The following is a 22,811-nucleotide window of genomic DNA, read 5'->3' on the forward strand; positions in this document are numbered from 1 at the left end:
AGTTGGAATGTTCCACTGAGGGAACAAACGTTATGGTGAAAGCTGTATCAGTACTGCCACATGTAAAATTTATTGTTCACCAGGAAATAATGGAATTCAGACCATCATAAATTTAAAGTGGAAGGACATGTCCAAATATTTGAACTTTAACAAACTGTTAACAGTAAAGAAAAAGCCCATTGCAGCTAAACCAGTCTGTTACTGTTCATAAACATTGGAGCTCATTGCTGGGTTGTTGGGTGCTTCACATTAATTACTCACAGTGCTGAACCCATGTTCTGCGTGAAAGACAGCAGCCATAATTTGAACATCCCTCAAAGTCTGTTACAAACTAACTGGCTAACTCAGATGTATTGGTACTTCCTCCATGGAACTAATTGTCTGCACAAAGAACTTCTACAATGACGTCTGTCCTTTGGGCAGGGTTCCATGAGTGTCTTCTCACGGCACCACATTTCTCCCCCAACTCCCACAAGAAGAGCCATAACAAACCACATTTCTCTGAGAAATTTAATGCCCCCAATCTCTCTCAAAGGTTCATTGGCATCTCACTGGCTAGAATGTTATCAAGATAAATCCAATTAGCTGACACATAAGACAAGAAGATATACGAGCAGAATTAGGCTATTTGGCCCATCTAGTCTGCTCAGCCATTTCATATGGCTAATCCTATCTACTGCCTCTCCCTATATCCCTTCATGTACTAATCAAACAGGAATATATCAATCTCTGCCTTAAATATACATAAAGACGTGGCCTCCAAAACTACCTGTGGCAAAGATTCACCACTCTCTGGTTAAAGAAATTCCTTCTCACCTCCGTTCGAAAAGGATGCTACTCCTGTGTCCTCTGGTCTTAGACTCTCCAATCATAGAAAACATCCTCTCCACATCAACTCTATCAAAGCCTTTCACAATTCAATAGGTTTCAATGAGGTCACCCCCATTCTTCTGTATTCTAGTGAATACAGGCCCAGAGGCATCAGATGCTCTTCACATGACAAACCATTCAATCCTGGAATCATTTTCATATACTTCCTTTGAAGCTTCTCCAGTTTCAGGACATCCTTTCTAAGAAAAGGAGCCCGAAACTGCTCACAATACTCCAAGTGAGGCTTCACCAGTGCTTTATAAAGTTTCAACATTACATCTTTGCTTTTATATTCTAGTCCTCTTGAAATGAATGCTAATGTTGCATTTGCCTTCCTCATCACAGACTCAACCTGCAAGTTATTCTTTAGGGAATCCTGCACAAGTAATCCCAAGTCCCTTTGTGCCTCAGGTTTATGTGTTTTCTCTCCACTTAGAAAATAGTCAGCCCTTTCATTTCTGTTACCAAAGTGCATGACCGTACACTTCCCAACACTCTATTCCATCTGCCATTTCTGTAGCTTCTCTACTTTCTCAAAATAACCTGCCCTCTACCTATCTTCATATCGGCTGCGAACTTTGCAACAAAGCCATCAATTCCATCATCCAAATCATTGACATATAACGTAAAGAGAATCGGTCCCAAACCAAATCCCTGTGGAATACCAGTAGTCACCGCCAGCCAGCCAGAAAAGGCTCATTTTATTCCCACTCTTTGTCTCCTGCCAATCAGCCCCTGCGTTATCCATATTAAAATCCTTCCCCTAATTCCATAGGCTTGTACGTGTTATACATGTTAGAATCTTTCCTGTAATACCATGGGCTCATAGGTTGTAAGCAGCCTTGTGTGTGGCACCTTGTCAAAGGCCTTCTGAAAATCCAAGTACAGAACAGAAACTGATTCTCCTTTCTCTATCCTGCTTGTTACTTCTTGAAAGAATTCCAGCAGACTTGTCAGGTAAGATTTTCCTTTGAGGAAGCCATGCTGACTACGGCCTATTTTATCATATGCTTCCAATTACCTGAAGATCTCATCCCTAATAATTGACTCTAACATCTTCCCAACAACTGAGGTTAGACGAACTGGCCTATAGTTTCTTTTCTTCTGTCTCTCTCCCTTCTTGAAGAGTGGAATGATATTTACAATTTTCCAGTCTTTGGGTACCATTCCAGAATCTAGTGATTCTTGAAAGTTCATTCCTAATGACTCTTCAGCTACCTCTTTTAGAACTCTGGGGTGTACACCATTCGGTCTAGGGACCTTCAGACTTTTCAGTTTCCCAAGAACCTTCTCTCTAGCAGTGGTAACTTCACAAACTTCATGCCCCGACACCTGGAAGTTCCACCATACTGCTAGTGTCTTACACAGTGAATACTGATGCAGAATACTTATTCAGTTCATCTGCTTTAACGTTGTCCTCAATACTACCTCTCCAGTATCATTTTCCAGCAGTCCGATATCCACTTTCATCTCTCTTTTACACATTATGAATCTATCAAAACTTTTGGTATCTTCTTTAATATTATTGGCTAGCTTACCTTCATATTCCATATTTCCCTTCTTAATTACTTTTTTAGTTGCCTTCAGTTGGTCACTAAAAGCTTCCCTATCCTTTAACTTCCCACCAATTGTTGCTCTATTATATGCCCTCTCTTTGTCTTTCATGTTGACTTTGACTTCTCTTGTTAGCCATGGTTGTGTTATCTTTCCTTTAGAATACTTCTATCACAATGGAGGCATTGGGAATGGACCCAATTGCAAGACACAGGCACTGAAGTTCAAGGAACAGGACTTGACCAGAGTAGGGACATGACAGGATACAGACAAGGAGCAGGGACAAGAACGCAGACTTGGGCTAGGACATGGACTAAACAGGGAACCCGGACAAGGAACTATGAACTAGGAGCCTGGGCTTGAACCCCGAGCCAGAGACTGGACAAGCACCCAGAACCTGGGTCTTGCCTCGGGCTCGGGCCCCAGAACCAAGCAAGGACATGACATGACTGCAGGACTGGAGGCTGGGGTCTTGAGGCTTGAGGCTTGGAGACAGATTTGGGGTCTTGAGGCTTGAGGCTTGGAGACAGGCTTGGGGTCTTGAGGCTTGGGTATGAACTCCAAGCCAGAGACTGGGCAAGGACCCAGAACCTGGGACTTGACTCGGGCTCGGACTCCGGAACTAGGTGGGGATGGGACAAGACAAGGTTTCAGGACTGGACACGGCTTGGGTGAGGAACTCCTGGATAGGGCGAGACATAACGACAGGTAAAGGCACATGGACAGGACTCGGATAGGACTAGACGAGGGCCTTCAGGAGCACGGAGCCTTGGACTAGCAGAGACAGGAGCATGGAGCCTTGGACTAGAAGAGACAGGAGCACGGAACACAGAGCCGGGGCCCCTCCTTGGGAACAGGACATAGGGCCAGGACTCGTACACAGAACGCTGAACATGAAGAGACGGATCCCAACACAAGGAGGTGGCAAACGGCCGGACCCACCTAGCAAAGGCGAGGACACAGAGACAGTTCCCAACACTAGGTAGCGGCAAACGGCCGGACTTAACTAGCGAAGGCGTAGACGCAGAGAGACAATTCCACACAACGAAAGACAGTTCCTTATCTTGACCTAACAAGGCTCCAGTCTTGCTCCAGAGGTTAAAACTTCAGCATTACAGGCGGGGTATCCAGGCGAGGTGAGCAGGCAGAGAGTTAGGCGAGGTATCCAGGCAGAGAGTCAGGCAAGGCATCCAGGCAGAAAGTCAGGTGAGGGGGGAAAAGACAGGGAGGGGAACAGGACAGTCCAGAACGGAATCCCTGGTTTGCAGAGGTATTTACATCTCAGCCCCAAAACACGAATCATATGCCTACAACAAAAACTGGTGAAAACCAGAAACTCTGGAATAAGGAACTATGGACCAGACTGTGAACTGGAATATGGACTTTACCGACCGGACCATGACAACTTCATCCTCTTTGAGATGTACATATCCTGTACTTTCTGAATTGCTTCCAGAAATTCCAGCCCTTGCAACTCTGCCGTCATCCCTGCCAGCATTCTTTTCCAATCAATGCTGGTCAACTCCTCTCTCATGCTTCTGTAGTTCCCTTTTCTCCACTGTAATACTGATACATCTGGCTTCAGCTGCTCCTTTTCAGAATTCAGGGTAAATTCAATCATGTTATGATCACTTTCCCCAAAAGGTTCTTTTACCTTAAGCTCTCTAATTAATTCTGATTCATTGAACAACCCCCAATCCAAAATAATGGATCCTCTCATAGCCTCAACCATGTTTACCTTTTAATGGCTTTTTTAGCTGCCTTCTGATGGTTTTTTTAAAACTACCCCAATCCTCTAACTTCCTATTAATTTATGTTCTATTATATCCCCTCTCCTTCTCTTTTATGTTGGCTTTGACTTCTCTTGTTAGCCACAGTTGTGTCATCTTTCCTTTAAAATACTTCTTCTTCTTTGGGATGTACAGTATATACATCCTTATAAATTGGTGCCAGAAATTCCAGCCATTACTGCTCTGCAGTCATCCCTGCCAGTGTTCTTTTACAATCAAATCTGGCCAACCCCTCTCTTATGCCTTTGTAATTCCCTTTACTCCACAGTAATACTGATACATCTGACTTTAGCTGCTCCTCAAATTTCAGGGTGAATTTGATCATACTATGATCACTTGTCCCAAAGGGTTCTTTTACCTTAAGCTCTCTAATCAATTCTGGCTCATTGCACAGCATTCAATCCGGAATAGCTGTTCCCTAGTGGGCTCAACCATGAGCTGCTCGAAAAAGCCATCTCATAGGCACTCTAGAAATTCCTCCTCCTGTAATCCAGTGGTAAATTTACTTTCCCAATTAACTTGCATATTAAAGTCCCCTGTGATTATTGTAACAGTGCCTTTTCGGAATGCATTTTCTATCTCCCATTGCAATTTGTAGGCCACATCCTTTTTACTGTTTGGGCATATGTATACAACTCTTATCTGGAGCTTTTTACCCTTGCAGCTTCTTAGCTCTGTCCACAATGATTCAGCACGTTCTGACCGTAAGTCTCCTCTTTCTGAGGATTTGATTTCATTTTTTACCAACAGAGCAATGCCGCCCCCTTTGCTTCCTGCCTGTCCTTTCAATACAATGTGTATCCTTGGACATTAAGCTCCCAGCTGTAATCTTTCAGCAATGGTTCTGTGATGCCTACAACATCATACTTGTAAATCTGCAACTGTGCTACAAGTTCATCTACCTTACTATGCACATTCAAATACAACACTCTCAGTCCTGTATTCACCCATTATAATGCTGTCCACCTTTTACATTGCAACTTATCCTGTTGACTACAATTTTGACCAACCAATAGCCTCTCCTCACTGTAAATTGCCTCTGTTTGTAAACCAGCTACCTCATCTTCAACACTATTATCCGCCTTTCCTACGATACCTCTTACATTGAAATATACGCAGTTCAGGACACTAGTTGCACCATGTTCAACCATTTAATTCCTAACTTTGTCTGAGGTCTTGCCAATATCTGCCCCCACAACCTCTCCACAAGCTGTTCTGGCACTCTGGTTCCCATCACCCTACAACTCTAGTTTAACCCCCACTGTGCAGCATTAACAAACCTTCCCGCTAGGATATTGGTCTCCCTCCCGTTCAGGTGCGAATCTTCTCTTCTGTACTGTTCCCACCTTGCCTTGAAGAGAGCCCAATGACCCAAAAACCTTATTCTTTCCCTCCTACACCAACTCTTTAGCCACATATCGAACTGTATAATCTTCTTAGTTCTGGCCTCACTAGCCCGTGGCACATGTAGCAATACTGAGATCACAACCCTGGAGGTCCTGTCCTTTAACTTAGCACCTAGTTTCCTAAGCTCCCTATGCAGAACCTCGTCACTTGTCCTGTCATGTCATTGGTACCTACATGGACCATAACTTCTGGCTCTTCACCCTCCCTCTTACGAATGCTGAGGACTCTGTTTCAAGAATCACTCCTTGTAACAATGACCAGTGAGGTACAGAGAATCTGTATTTACCGACCAGTAACTTTTATTGTTTCACATGGGTTCACACTCACTAGAAACATAGAACATAAAAACATAGAAAACTTACAGCACAATACAGGCCCTTTGGCCCAAAATACTGTGCTGAACATGTACTTACTTTAGAAATTACCTTGGGTTACCCATAGCTCTCTATTTTTCTAAGCTACTCATACCTATCCAAGAGCCTCTTAAACGACACTATCATATCCGCCTTCACCACCGTCGCTGGCAGCCCATTCCATACACTCACCACTCTCTGTGTAAAGAACTTACCCCTGACATGTCTTCTGTACCTACTTCTAAGCATCTTAAAACTGTGTCTTCTCATGTTAGCCATTTCAGCCCTGAGAAAAAGCCTCTGACTATCCACACGATCAATGCCTCTCATCATCTTATACACCTCCATCACATCATCTCTCATCCTCCATCGTTCCAAGGAGAAAAGGTCAAGTTCACTCAAACTCTTCTCATAAGGCATGCCCACCAATCCAGCCAACATCCTTGTAAATCTCCTCTGCATCCTTCCTGTAGTGAGATGGCCAGAACTGAGCACAGTACTCCAAGTGGGGTCTGACCAGTGTCCTATATAGCTGTAACATTACCTCTCAGCTCTTGAACTCAATCCCACGGTTCGTGAAGGCTAATACACTATATGCCTTCTTAGCCACAGAGTCGACCAGCGCAGCAGCTTTGAGTGTCTTATGGACTCAGACCCCAAGATCCCTCTAATCCTCCACACTGTCAAGAGTCTTACCATTAGTATTATATTCTGTCTTCAAATTTTACCTACCAAACTGAACCACTTCACACTTACCTGGGTTGAACTCCATCTGCCACTGCTCAGCCCAGTTTTGCATCCTATCAAGGTCCTGCTCTAACCTCTGACAACCCTCCAGACTATCCACAACACCCCCAACTTTTGTGTCATCAGCAAATTTACTAACCCACCTTTCTACTTCTTCATCCAGGTCATATATAAAAATCAGAAAGAGGAGGGGTCCCAGAACACCCTGTGGAACACCAGTGGTCACCGACCTCCATGCATCATCCACAACCACCCATTGCCTTCTATGGGCAAGCCAGTGCTGCATCCACAAGCCAAGGTTGCCTTGGATCCCATGCCTCATTACTTTTTAAATGAGCCTTGCATGGGGAACCTTATCGAATGCCTTATTGAAATCCATATACATTACATCCATTACTCTGCCTTCATCAATGTTTTTTGACATTCTCAAAGAATTCAGTTTGGGGTCACAAGACATGACCTGCTCTTGACAAAGCCATGCTGCCTGTCCCTAATCAGATTATGTTTCTCCAAATGCTCATCAATCCTGCCTCTCAGGATCTCCTCCAATAACTTGCCCACCACTGAAGCATAGCATTGAAATGAATTTCACGATTACAGGATCACCAATACATTTGCAAATGGAAATAACATATTCTACCATTGGGAATGACACACATTCTGTTTCCCAGTTGCATCATATGCCAGCCTGTCTAGAGTTTTCCTGACTCCCTAAGTGCTTCTTATCTCAGTTTCAACTTCTGCATTTTCAGCCACTCCTTGTGACTGTTCCTGTTTACTTTTGGATGCCTCAACCAGTCTATCACTCATACTTGCTGGGGACTCATTTCCTCCTGACTGAATTCAGCTTCATCTCCAATTATATTTGAGCCTAGTTCCCTTTCACTGTTTAATATCACATCTGGCTGTCCAATGGTTGAACTCCGCACTATATCCAGGTCTGGTCTGGAAGATTCAGACATTTTTTCAAGAACTATTGGGAAGGTTGTGTAAGGTAAGGCATACCATGTTCCCACTTCTTCATCCACTGGGTCTGTGCAGTATTCAGTGGGTTTGTCTGGTTTCACTTCAGGTCTTTCAACTGAAATCACTCTATTGTCTGGCTTATCCTCCTCTTGCCTTTCTTTTCTCCTTTGCCTTTGCAGAGTTTTTTTACTAGGTGTCTGTTCCATGTCAGACTCCGTGAATATGCACTCTTGCCCTAGGTGATGATTCCAGTGGAGAATTTTGGCAGTACCATTCTCATCTTCTGTCTTCACCTGGAAAATTGGCAAGTTTTGTATCTGGATCTCCACTACATAAGACATAGAAATCCAATGGTTAGCCAACTTACACTTCCCTTGTAGTCCCAAATTTCTTATTAGAACTCTCTCTCCAGGAGATCATAATGAATAAAGTATTTCTCCCATAAGACTTCTGCAAATCTGGATCCTTTCTGATTCTTTGTGAGAAAGGTCTGAGCATATCTGGTGTAGCAATTAGTGATGATCAAGACATTCGCAGTGTTACTGGACTCAGGCTCTATGGAAAGGAAATCCATACACACTAAATCAATGGTCCTGTTCCATGTAGATGAGACAAAGGAGCAATTCTTTTAGGTAGCGTTATCACCAAATACAACAGATGTATGACTCGGAGTAATCTTCAACTTCAGGTTTCATGTGTGTCCAATAGAACCTATCTCAGACCAATTTGTAGATCTTGTCAAATCCCAAATGACCTAAGTCATCATAAAATTACCTCAGTATAATCTTCCGGTACTTCTCAGGTAAAACCAACTGGGAATGTCATGCTCTGTTTGGAGAAGATGTAATTCTGTATAGAATTTTGTTCCTCAACTTCAGTTTGTCCCATTCCCTTATCAATAGGGATATGTAGGGTGTTTTGTCTTCTCAACTTGGGTCATGTTCCCTTTGACAACAGATATCCAGGTGTCTCCTATACAAAGGGCATCTTGCTGGGCTGCTGCCAATTCAGCAGGACTGAAGGCGAGCAACTACTTTGTATTCAGCATGGTCAGATTGCTTGTGGAACAGCATGGCTAGGAGATCCCAAACTATCAGGGTGTAGTCGTTGTTCTGATTTTCCAACTGTGGAAAAATAGCACATTGCTTTAACACCAGAGGCAGGAATATCCTCCCACTCTCCGTCCATTGTCATCATCTGATAAGAATGTTGTGACAACTCATCTGCGGCAATGTTTTGCCATTCTGGCCGGCATTTAAGGTTGAAATCTGAGACAGACAATGTTGCCAACTAGTGATGACCTGTGGCATCCAATTTTGCCAAGGTCAAAATAATTTAATGGATTGTCGTCGGTCCTAACTTCAATAGTAGATAGTCATTTAAATTGTCTACCACTACCCACTTCAATGCCAGAAATTCCAATTTGTTTGCCAGATAGTTCCATTCAGATGGCTGATGAAAGCAACAGGTCTCAGCCCGTTACCTTGGTCCTAATATAAAACATCTCATAATCCTTCATGACTGGCACCTGTGTGCAGTACATATGGCAACTGGGGATCTGCGAAGGCAGCACAGGTGCTTTAGTCAGTGACTCTTTCAGCAGCTGAAATGCCTCTTCATATTTTGCAACCCATCCTTCCCCATAATCTTCCAGAAATAGTAAGGGACAGAGGGTCCAGTGAGATGGAGGAACTGAGTGAAATACATGTTAGTAGGGAAGTGGTTTTGGGTAAATTGAAGGGCTTGAAGGCAGATAAATCCCCAGGGCCAGATGGTCTGCATCCCAGAGTGCTTAAGGAAGTAGCCCAAGAAATAGTGGATGCATTAGTGATAATTTTTCAAAACTCTTTAGATTCTGGACTAGTTCCTGAGGATTGGAGGGTGGCTAATGTAACCCCACTTTTTAAAAAAGGAGGGAGAGAGAAACCAGGGAATTATAGACCGGTTAGCCTAACGTCAGTGGTGGGGAAACTGCTGGAGTCAGTTATCAAGGATGTGATAACAGCACATTTGGAAAGCGGTGAAATCATCGGACAAAGTCAGCATGGATTTGTGAAAGGAAAATCATGTCTGACGAATCTCATAGAATTTTTTGAGGATGTAACTAGTAGAGTGGATAGGGGAGAACCAGTGGATGTGGTATATTTGGATCTTCAAAAGGCTTTTGACAAGGTCCCACACAGGAGATTAGTGTGCAAACTTAAAGCACACGGTATTGGGGGTAAGGTATTGGTGTGAGTGGAGAATTGGTTAGCAGACAGGAAGCAAAGAGTGGGAATAAACGGGACCTTTTCAGAATGGCAGGCGGTGACTAGTGGGGTACCGCAAGGCTCAGTGCTGGGACCCCAGTTGTTTACAATATATATTAATGACTTGGATGAGGGAATTAAATGCAGCATCTCCAAGTTTGCGGATGACACGAAGCTGGGTGGCAGTGTTAGCAGTGAGGAGGATGCTAAGAGGATGCAGGGTGACTTGGATAGGTTGGGTGAGTGGGCAAACTCATGGCAGATGCAATTTAATGTGGATAAATGTGAAGTTATCCACTTTGGTGGCAAAAATAGGAAAACAGATTATTATCTGAATGGTGGCCGATTAGGAAAAGGGGAGGTGCAACGAGACCTGGGTGTCATTATACACCAGTCATTGAAAGTGGGCATGCAGGTACAGCAGGCGGTGAAAAAGGCGAACGGTATGCTGGCATTTATAGCGAGAGGATTCGAGTACAGGAGCAGGGAGGTACTACTGCAGTTCTACAAGGCCTTGGTGAGACCACACCTGGAGTATTGTGTGCAGTTTTGGTCCCCTAATCTGAGGAAAGACATCTTTGCCATAGAGGGAGTACAAAGAAGGTTCACCAGATTGATTCCTGGGATGGCAGGTCTTTCATATGAAGAAAGACTGGATGAACTGGGCTTGTACTCGTTGGAATTTAGAGGATTGAGGGGGGATCTGATTGAAACGTATAAGATCCTAAAGGGATTGGACAGGCTAGATGCGGGAAGATTGTTCCCGATGTTGGGAAAGTCCAGAACGAGGGGTCACAGTTTGAGGATAGAGGGGAAGCCTTTTAGGACCGAGATTAGGAAAAACTTCTTCACACAGAGAGTGGTGAATCTGTGGAATTCTCTGCCACAGCAAACTGTTGAGGCCAGTTCATTGGCTATGTTTAAGAAGGAGTTAGATATGGCCCTTGTGGCTACAGGGGTCAGGGGGTATGGAGGGAAGGCTGGGTTCTGAGTTGGATGATCAGCCATGATCATAATAAATGGCGGTGCAGGCTCGAAGGGCCGAATGGCCTACTCCTGCACCTATTTTCTATGTTTCTATGTAAAAGGCTCCAAAGGGCTAAGACAAACCTTGGCTTCTTCCCCCTTTGTTCTCCTCCCTTTCTTCACCAAGAGAGTCTAACCACACAGGAGTTGATCCAAAGGGTGACTTACCCTGGGTTAGTCCTTCACAAATCTCCGGTGAGCCCACAGAATCAAAGGATGAATGTAGACCACACAGTTTCTTGGGCCTTGGCCGTGCCGTCACTGCCTTTATCTTCATCTTAGAGAGACCATGTGTTTTACGTAGCTGCTTGACGTCTTACAGAACTGGCACTCGTTCAGTGACAGTTTTAAAATTTCAACTTTCAGGCAGTCTAATGCCTTCAGTAATCTTGTCTCGTGCTCCACCACTGTTGACCCAAACACTATGAGGTCATACAAATACTCCAGTATCTCTAACAAGTCCACATCTCCAATGGTCTGCTCCATGACGTGTTGGAAAGTAGCAGGTACTCCTGATATGCCCAGAGGCATCCTTTCAAACTGAAAGAATCCAGGTGGACGTATGAATGCCATCTTTTCTTTATTAGCTTCACTCATGGGTATTTGTTAATACCCATTTCTTAGATCAATACAATGAACAATTTGTTTCCACTTAAGCAGGGCCAGAGCTTCCTCGATCCATGGAACAGTATCTTGATTGGGCACTGTATTCAATATTCAATGTTCAGTATTCAATAATTAAAACAGATTCATACCTTCCCATTCTTCTTCCTTGCAACAACAATGAGTGATACATACGGAGTTGGAATTCTCAACTCAGTGATAATTCCAACTTCCTTCAGTTTAAGCAGGTGCTGCCAAACATCTTCAACCTCTACTGGTACTAACCGGTGAGACCTCTCTTGGAAATGTGCATCCTTTGACACTCTATTAGAGTGGCAAGTAACGTGTTTGCTCCAGGGTGATGAACTATTTCTGTAGATTTGCATTTTATTTGTCCTGTTTAATTAACCACTACTTACTTTTCAAAGAATTTTCTGTCCCTCATAGTTTCACTTGGAATGTCCATCTTCTCCACAGTTGTACCAGAAAATACCAGTCATCTCCCTAGTCAAAAGAGCCTTTCCAGCAGCCTTCCTCTGCTTAGTAAGTCCTAGAGGTAGGTTGGGTTCCCAAGTGGACATGTCACATTTAGCTACAGCACTAGCAGGCATCAACCAAAATACCTCAGCTTGCAGGTTTTTCCACTTCGTTTTGCAAAACCTCTACTAGTGTGGCATCAGGGGTTGCTTTAGCAGCAGGAGCTACAACTGAAGATACTACGTGACTGTTGAAGACATTCCAATCCTCCATCTTATTTCCCTCCTCTCTTAATTCTCTGAGTAACTTCGTAAAAGGACGCACCTTGTGGGTCATTTGCAAATATAGTGCAAACATGTCATGTGACAGATGCCTGTTTAGTCCAAACCTCATACTCTTCTTTTCCAGTTGGCGTGGGATTGACTGCAGAGTACATTCTCAGCTTACAATAACCTTGGATCTGAGCAGTACACTGTGCCATTTATTGACCAGTAATGCAATTGCCAAAATCAGTTCAAGATTTAAATCGACAGCTGAAGGACCTATTAGACTCACATCAGACAAAGTCTTCCTCTCACTCTGCAGAAAAGAGAACAACTTGCATTTAAAATCTTGACCTCAGCATATTCAACATCCTCAGTTACATTCTTGGCACCTCTAAAGATATGAACTGGACATGGCCTTCCTTCTGCAGGGTACCCCTATCCTATCAGCCAGTGTAAGTTCAGTCTGGTGGCCCGGTGGAAGAAGCTGTGCTGGATTTTATACTGCGGTACCATTTCTCAGATGGTCGCAGCTGGAACAATTTGTGGTTGGGGTGACTTAGGTCCCCAATAATCTTTTGGGCCCTTTTTACACACCTGTCTTTGTAAATATCCTGCATTGTGGGAAGTTCAGCCATTAGTAGAAATTTGGATGGGTACATGGATGGGAGAGATATGGAGGTCTTTGGTCAACTGAAGGTCAGTGTGACTAGGCTGACTAAGTCCTTGATGGACCAAATGGGTCAAGGGGCCTCTTTCTGGGCTGTAATTCTCTATGACTATAACAATGTTAGGCAGCCACTTCCACAATCAGATATTGCATTATGCTGAGGAGGTAATGCTTTTCAATAACCCATCTAGTCTTTCTGAGGAAAGCTTCTAAACTCATAACCTGCGGAGGCAAAAGAAATTCTGCCTGTCCCATTTACACTCACCGATATTTATTGATGACCCAGAGAAAGCATGGACGAATAGCAACTTGGTGAGGCAACTGCTCTGCGTGAAACTGCAAGTAACTGTAGAGAGTGGTGGACACAACTCAGCAGATCACAGGAAACAGCCCTCCCCCCACCATGGACTCTGTTTAGACCTCTCACTGCCGCAAGAAATCAGTCAGCATAATCAAAGGCCCACCCACCCACCCCACATATTCTCTCTTCTCACCTCTTCACAAGGGCAGAAGATGCAAAATTCTGAGAGCACTAAGCTCAAGGACAGTTTCTGTTCAACTGTTAGCAAACACATGAATGAACCTCTTGTATGATAAAGTGCACTCTTGGGCTCACAATCGACCTTGTTATGATCTTGCATTTTATTGTTTACTTGCACTGCACTCTTTGGTTGCCTTTACATCTTATTCTGCATTGTTGCTGTTTTACCACATTGTAAGTCAATGATTTGATATGAATAAACAGTAGCAGGACAAGTTTTTCATTGAGTCAATAATAAACCAAAACCTTTACACCCAGGGGATCAGATAGGCAGGCTTTCTGACCCAAGATCACAGACCATTCCAAATTTAAACAATATTGCTTCCCCTTCAGTCAACAACATGGACCTCCCCCCCCCCCCCAAAAATAGCATTTAGGGAGTTCATTTGTCAGATGTACCATGTGCATACTGCCACTTTCTCAAGGGCAGGAAATAAATGGCAGCCATGCAAACAAGATCTATCTGCCAAGAATGAATAATTAAAATAATGCATGAAGTTTTGTTGAGGCTATGTTTGAGGGTTGAGGAATCAGAATACTTTGCATTGTGATAAATTTGGGTATAGTCAAATCTGGGAAGAGATTTGAAAGAGGAGAATATAGAATTGTATGAGAGGAAAGGAGAATCTGCACAGCACTAAAGGACAGAAGTATTAATGTACTACACAAGAGTAGATTCATATACTATCTACATATAATCTACATATAATAGTAGATTCATATGCAACTCTGTTGTTTTATTTTTATTTTCTACAGGACATGTGATTGACCTTTGTATGCTGTAGATTAGTGAATTCCATGCTGATTTGACTAGATTTGGAATTTGTCCTCAGCCTTCACTTGGGGAAAAAACATACATGAATAATTCATTTAACAGACCTGCAGGTTCTTGATCCTAGGTGATAGTTCTGATTTACCCTTAGATGACTTGTCAGAGACTTAAAATTCTGCACTCTTCAAACACTTCCTGCAAAGGAGCTTTGTGACTCCTGGCAATCTAAATTCCAATTATCAACAGCTTCATTCCGGTTATCCTCAAATTATTTTCTTGTCACACCCTTAATTAATGTAAGATTTCTTCTTTCTTCTTAAATGAATTTTCCTCCCCCCAAGGATATCATTGGCTATTTTGTTCAATAATTGTAATTTTGCTCTCAAATCATTTTCTTTTTAGTTCAGTGATAAATGCTGCCTTTTATTTTACTTTTACTGTGCATCTTAACAATGTTAATTATTTTCTGCTGATGATTTAATCCTCCCTCGATTTCTTCTTCTCTCCCCAGTGATTCATCTTATGAAATTTTAACCACCTTGAAATTATTATTTTTAACCCTAATTATGAAAACAAGTCGAACTTTACAATTATGACCAGCACGTTATGAAGTGTGATTCTAATTTATCATGGCCTTCAGATGCTGCTTCTCGCTTACTCATTGGGTCACTTTGATTGTAAAATGAAAATTATATTAAGACCATAATCACAATCATTATACTAACTTCTGTTGTTCGTCCATCGTTGACGTCGAAGAGGACCTCGACACCATAATGATGGTGTCGAGACTAGCACGTGATTTGGATTTAAGTGAGGGAGAGTTGCGCAGCGTCAGCCTCACTCTCTCTTCCCAATTCCCATCTGGATCCAGTGGCAAGACAGAGTCTAGACGGCTGGAGATGGGACTAGGTGCAGTGGATGACCAGGACGTCTTCTGTGTCTTGTCCTGCTCTACACATTCCACGACACTTGCAGAGACCGCCTTCTTGACTGTTGGACCTTCCATTGGTCTTGTCTGCTCAATCCGCCAGAGTCTGTCTTCACATGCTGGGATAGACAACTCCCTATCTCACCGAGGGTTTGAGACCCGTCGGCTACCCTCACCTGTTTTAGCCGGCTTGTCGAAGCCGTTGCCCGGGGTATGGCCGCTGTCGCATGCAAACAGCTACGGGGAGCCACAGGTGAGAGCTGAGTGCCAGGTGGGAACCAAAGGTGGATTAACTGCCCTGAAAAGGACGCGACATGTTCCCCCACCAGAGGTGCTACTCCTTCCTGACACCCCATATACCCCCATATACTAACTTCTACAGATGTATTGTTGAAAGTCCAGATGAGGGCTCTTGACCTGAAGCATCCACTGTATGTTCCCTCCATAGACGATACCTTACCGCCAGCATTCTGTGCATGTTGCTCTGGAACTCCAGCAACTGTAGAATTGTCTGTCTTTACTGTTGAATGAATCCTGACCAGTTGCATCCTGGTGTGATACAGCAATTCAAATGTGCAGAAACACAAGAAGCTGCAAAGTGTAGTGGACTTAGCCCAACAGGTCACTGGCAGGTCTCTCTCCACCATTGGAAGTAACTACAGAAGGTGTTGTCTCAAGAAAGCAACATTCATCATTTAAGATCCCCAGCATCCAGATCATCTCATCTCCACACAGCTTCCATGAGGCAGGACATACAGAAACCTGAAGTACCACATAACCAGGTTCAAGAACTTTCATCTTCCCTTCAACCATTCAATGTAACTCAAACTCAAATTATCAAAGTACATATATATATGTCACTATATACTACATTGGGATTCATTTTCTTGAAGGCATTTACAGCAGGACAAAGAAACAGTATCAACGAAAACAGCTGCACACAAAGATGGACAACCAATGTGCGAGAAGACAAAATATGCAAAAACAAAATAATAAATAAATATATACATACATACATACATAATTACTGAGAACGTGAACTGTAAAGCCTTGAAAGTGAGTCCATAGGATGTGGAATCAGTTTAAAGTTGAGGAGAGTGTAGTTTTCCATGCTGGTTCAGGAACCTGATGTTTAAATTGTTCTTGAACCTCATGGTGAGGGACCATAGGCTCATGTACCTCCTTCCCGACGGTAGCAGTGAGAAGAATGTATAGCTTGGATGAGGGTCTTTGATGATTGATGCTGCTTTCTTGTCAAGAAGCTCCTTGTAGATATGATCAATGGTGGAAAATGTTTTGCTGGTTATGGACTGGGGTCCATCCATCAATTTTTGTAGACTTTTTGTCTTGAATATTGTTCTTTCCACGCTAAGCCATGATACAAGCAATCAGAATACTCTCGGCCTGGTTCTTCAACTAACCAGTACAATCCTAATCACTGTATTTTAGCTATACTTATCATTAAAATACTTTTTTTTAGTTCTGGTTGTTTTCTTTCTTGTAAAAATAGTTTACCATTTATGTTTAATTTATGTGTATCTTGTGAATGCTGCTTATCTGATGCTATGTGTGATGCTGCTGCAAGGAAGTTTTTTTTGCACCTGTGCACACATGAACTTGGCAATAAACAGGACTTTGACAATTTCACCAAATGTTTTACTTCTCTGACCATGACTATTGCACTCCAATGTTCTGAATCAGAATCAGGTTTAATGTCACCGGCATATGTTGTGAAATTTATTAACTCAGTGCAGCAGTACAAAGCCATACATGATAAATATAGAAAACTAAATAAATAAATCATTTACAGTAAGTATATTAAATAGTTGAATTAAAAATAGAAAAACAATGAGGTAGTGTTCTTGGGTTCAATATCCATTTAGAAATCAGATGGCAGAAGAAAAGAAGCTGTTCCTGAATCGCTGAGTCTGCACCTTCTGGCTTCATTACCTCCTTCCTGATGCTAACAGTGAGAAGAGGGCATATCCTGGGTGATGCGGTGCCTTTCTGAGACACTGCTTCTTGAAGATGTCTTGAATATTATGGAGGCTAATACCCACGAAGGAGCTGACTAATTTTACAACTTTCTGTCATTTCTTTCGATCCTGTGCAGTAGCCCTCCTCCCACAACCCCCCTCCCCCACCTCCACCACCATACCACACAGTGATGCAGCCTTCAGAATGTTTTCCATGATACATCTGGGCGTCAGAGGCAGACAGGGTCATAAAGAGAGCTGTTGGTACATTGGCTATCATCAATCAAAGTACTGGATACAGGAGTTGGAATTTAATATTGAAATTGTATAAGGTATTGCTGAAACCAAATTTGGAGTATTGTGTACCATTCTGGTAACCTAGGTGCAATAAAGATATTGATAAGATTGAAAGAGTACAAAGAATATTTAGATTAGATTTAGATTAGATTCAACTTTATTGTCATTGTGCTGAGTACAGATACAAAGCCAATGAAATGCATTTAGCATCTGATCAGAAATACAAAGAATAGTCTTATTTACAAAATAACTGCGAATAAAAAAAGTGCTACAGCACACAAGTATGAAGGTACTGAGACAGTACAATACGGATGCAATACTGCTTAGCGCTGTGATGAGAGGTTCAGCAGGGTCACAGCCTCAGGGAAGAAGCTCTTCCTGTGTCTGCTGGTGTGGGAACGGAGGCTCCTGTGGTGCCTACTAGATGGGAGGAGAGTAAAAGGTCCATGGTTAGGGTGAGATGCATCCCTGATAATGTTTTTCACCCTGCCCAGGCAGCATTTAAGGTAGATGTTCTCAATGGTGGGCAATTGGGTGCCAATAATCCGCTGGGCAGTTTTCATCACACGCTGGAGTATTTGTGGTCCGACACGGAACAATTGCCATACCACATTGAGATGCAGTTGGTGAGTATGCTCTCAATGGTACAGCGGTAAAAGTCCGTCAATATCCTGGGACAGAAGTGAGCCTTCTTCATGCTCCACAGGAAATAAAGGCGCTGTTGCATCTTTTTGATCAGGATGGAGGAGTTCAGGATGACCAGGTGAGATCCTCGGAAATGTGGACACCAAGGAATCTGAAGCTTGATATACGCTCCACTACAGTTCCATTGATGTAGATGGGGACGTGAGTGTGACTCCTGGCATGCCTGATGTCCACAATGATCTCCTTGGTCTTCTGGGTGTTAAGGGCCAGATTGCTGTCGGCACACCATGCAGCCAGGTGCTGGACCTCATCCCTGTAGGTCATCTCCCCATCCCCTCTAATCAGACCAACCACCGTGGTGTCGTCTGCAAACTTGATTATGGAGTTAGAACCATATACAGGAATGCAGTCGTTGGTGAAAAGGGAGTACAGAAGAGGGCTCAGCACACAGCCTTGAGGCACGCCGGTGTTCAGGGTGAGAGTGGAGGAGGAGAGGTTGTCTAACTTAAATGATTGGGGTTTGTTAGTCAGAAAGTCTTATATTTACATGGTTATTGCTGGGACTTGAGAAACAGAGTTATGTGGAAAGGTTGAATAGGTTAGAACTTTATTTTCTGCACTGTAGGAGAGTGAGGGGAGATTTGATAGAGGCATGCAAAGGTTATAAGGGATATAGATAGGTTAAATACAAACTGAGCGGTGTGAGACCTGAACTTCTGGTCAGAGGTTAAGGGTGAAAGGTGAAATATTTAAGGGGAACCTGAGGAGGAACTTCTTCATTTAGGGGGTTATGTAAATGTAAATGAGCTGCCTCATAATGTTGCATATGGGTTTGATTACGTATTAATGAGGTTTGTTTAAGTACGTGAATGAGAGGGGCATAGAGGTCTATATTCCAGGTGCAGGTCAATGGTAATAGAGAGGACAACAGTTTGGTCAGACTAGTTAGGCCAAAGGACCTGGTTTTGTGCTGCAGTACTCAATGACTGTATGACTCTAATTCCAATCAACCATTCTCATAAATCTTACAATACGGCACATTCAGGGTCTCTTTTATATTTCTATTCCTCTTTTGTGAATAACACGGGTCATAGCCCTGTTTTTATGTCTCTGTTATTTCTAAAACAAGTGAGGGGAGCCAACAGCCTCATACTCCTGTGAGGTAGGGACTTGCCTGTGTTAGTATGCAGAGACAGCTCTGCCAGACTGGGTGGATGAGACCTACAGTCAGATCCAAGGCTTAGCGGTTCTGCAATGCTTTGTGGAGAATGGAGGATATGATGAGGCACAGAAGAAGTCATGATCATCCATTGCAACCAAGGAAGACCCCATTTGTGATACTGGACCAGACTTATGAGGTCGAGGGAATAGAACTGTCCCAGTACAACAGCTTTTGCGCTTTAAAAATTTCCCACACAGACTTTCTGTCATTGCCATAACCATCTTTGTACACTAATGTCACAAATTTTCTGCATATTATGTCCATTTTATCTAAGCTCTGATTACTGTTTCACACTATCTGCAAAGAGCAAGTCTCCAAAGAGTGGTCCTCTGAAAGCATTTGCAAAGAGAATGGAACTATCTCACCTCCTGGGACAGAGAAACTATATGACTACTCCCCTGCTGATCTAAAATGATGTGTGTCTACTCTGCACCATTGACTTGCACACTCCAGTCATTAGGTTGCTACTAAAATGCTGATTGGGATGAGTCAGACCCCTCTGCCAAATGGATCTGGCCTATCACACGCTGGGCATAGCTTGGAGTAGTTCCTCTTCTCATGGTGCTTGAACAAGTGAGTTGGCAACACAGCTGGACCTTGTTGCCGCATCTAGTGCCATTACGATTGGAACTTCACAGAAAGCCAACAGGGTAATGAAGCTTCAACAAGTCTCTAGGTGGGGAAGGCAGAAGCTAGCCTCGTGGCAATAATTTGATTTATATAGCTACAACTGAGAAACACATTGGCGTGAACAATTTCAATACTATCATTCAATACCCTCAATCACTTCCTCTGGCAGTTTAAACAACACACACAAAATGCTGGAGGAACTCAGTAGACCAGGTAGCATCTATGGAAAAGAGTACAGTCAATATTTCAGGCCAAGACCATCAGGACAGGAGAGAAAAAGCTGAGGAGTTAAAAGGTGGGGGAGGGGAGGAAGACCACAAGGTGAGAGGTGAAACTGGGAGGGGGAGGGGTGAAGGAAAGAGCTGGGAGGTTGATTGGTGGAAGAGATACAGGGCTGGAGAAGGGTGAATCTGATAGGAGTGGACAGAAGGCCACGGAAGAAAGAAAAGGGGGAGGAGCACCAGAGGGAGGTGATAGGCAGGCAAGGAGATAAGGTTAGTGAGGGAAAAGGGAATGGGGAATGGTGAAGTGCGGGGGGGGGGGAGGTAATTACCGTAAGTTAAAGAAATCGATGTTAAAGCTATCAGGCTGGAGGCTACCCAGATGGACTAAAAGGTGTTGCTCCTTCAGTCTGGGTGTGGCCTCATCATGACAGTAGAGGAGCCCGTAGACTGACTTGTCGGAATGGGAATGGAAAGTGGAATTAAAATGGGTAGCCACTGAGAGATCTCGCTTCTTCTAGCAGATGGAACACAGGTGCTTGAGTCTTGTCGAGTCCTATCAATATACAGGGTGCCATACCAGGAGCTCTGGATACAGAAAAATGACTTCAACAGACTCACAGGTGAAGTGTCGCCTCACCTGGAAGGAATGTTTGGGTGCCTAAATGGAGGAGGAGTGGAGGAGGAGGTGTAGGGGCAGGTGTAACACTTGTTCCACTTGCAAGAATAAGTGCCAGGAGGGAAATCAATGGGGAGGGATGAATGGACAAAGGAGTCATATAGGGAGCGATCCATGCGGGAAGCAGAAGGCATGGGCAGGGAAGATGTGCTTGGCAGTGGGATCCTGTTGGAGATGACGGAATTTATGGAAAATTATGTGTTGGATGTGGAGGCTGATGGGGTGGTAGGTGAGGACAAGAGGAACCCTATCCTTGGTGGAGTGGTGGGAGGATGGGGTGAGGATAGACACACACGAAATGGAAGAGATGTGGTTGAGGGCAGTATTGATGGTGGAGGAAGAGAAGCTCCTTTCTTTGAAAACGGGAAATTTCCTTCATTTTGGAATGAAAAGCCTCTGAGAAAAGATGCAGTAGAGACAGGGGAATTGAGAAAAGGGGATGGCATTTTTACAAGCAAAGTGTGGGAAGAGGTATAGTCCAGGTAGCTGTGAGAGTCAATGGGTTTATAATAGACATCAACAGATAAGCTGTCTCCAGTGATAGAGAGATTGAGAAAGGGAAGGGAGGTGAAGGGAAGGAATGGTTCTTCCTCACTAACATACATACATTCAGTGGCCACTCCAGCACTCAGTGCAACTTTGTATATGAAGTACTTGCATAATTGAATATATACTGTAATTGTTGGATCATTCTTTTCACAAAGCCCTAATGGTATTGGTGTCACTTGGATTTGTTTCAAGGAGTTTTGAAAACCTGACCTGAACTGTTAAACTGAAATATGCTCTTGTTTAAACCTAACCAGCCTACCTTGACAATGGCTTTAGAGTCTACACTCAGTGGCCACTTTATTAGGTACACCTGCACACCTGCTCGTTAATGCAAATATCTAATCAGCCAATCATGTAGCAGCAATTCAATGCATAAAAGCAATAAATTTAGAATAATTGTTGGTGCCAGATGGGCTGTTTTGAGTATTTCAGAAACTGCAGATCTCCTGGGATTTTCGTACACAATAGTGTCTGGTATTCACAGAGAATAGTGTGAAAAGCAAAAAAAAAAAGAGCATCCAGTGAGCCATTGTTCTGTGGGTGAAAAGGCCTCGTTAATGAGAAAGGTCGGAGGAGAATATCAGACTATTTCAAGCTGACAGGAAGGTGACAGTAACTCAAGTAAACCACATGTTACAGCAGTGATGTGCAGAAGAGCATCTCTGAATGCACAACACATTGAACCTTGAAGTAGATGGGCTCCAGCAGCAGAAGACCATGAACATACACCCAGTGATCTCTTTATTAAATACAGGAGGTAACTTAAAAAGTGGCCACTGTGTGTATGGTCCTCAGGAAAGTTAGTTAAGATCTGTCCCAAGCCTTATAGGCTCATCAGGCCAGTGCTTATGCCAGTTTCCGTGGCGTGAAGCGACTGAGAATATGAGACTCCCCCCAGGATAGGACGCCAGTCTATCATGAGGTTAACCCTCAGCATTTGCCGGTACCCATTTTCAGCTGGGTGGACTGGAGCAGTGTGTGGTTAAGTGCCTTGCTCAAAGACACAACACGCTGCCTCAGCTGGGGCTCGACCTTTAGATCGCCAGCCAAAACACCTTAACCACTTGGCCAGACACACAATATACAAGCCTACATACATACATACACATGCACAGGCATGTGTGCACACACAACTGTATAATGTAAATGTTTGCCTTTTCAGTTAAGAACAGCAACTGAGACACAAATAGGTACATCAGAACTTCTAGAAATCAGGAATATTTGTGAGTTATGTGTTGATTAAAATGATTACATGAGAGAGTGGTGAGAAAACGCTGAGAATGTGGGTAAGTCTCAACAACATCTAGTTAACTGAAGATCAACACACATCAAAGTTGCTGGTGAACGCAGCAGGCCAGGCAGCATCTATAGGAAGA

Source organism: Mobula hypostoma, chromosome 5, assembly GCF_963921235.1.
Source record: "Mobula hypostoma chromosome 5, sMobHyp1.1, whole genome shotgun sequence".
NCBI lineage: Eukaryota > Metazoa > Chordata > Chondrichthyes > Myliobatiformes > Myliobatidae > Mobula > Mobula hypostoma.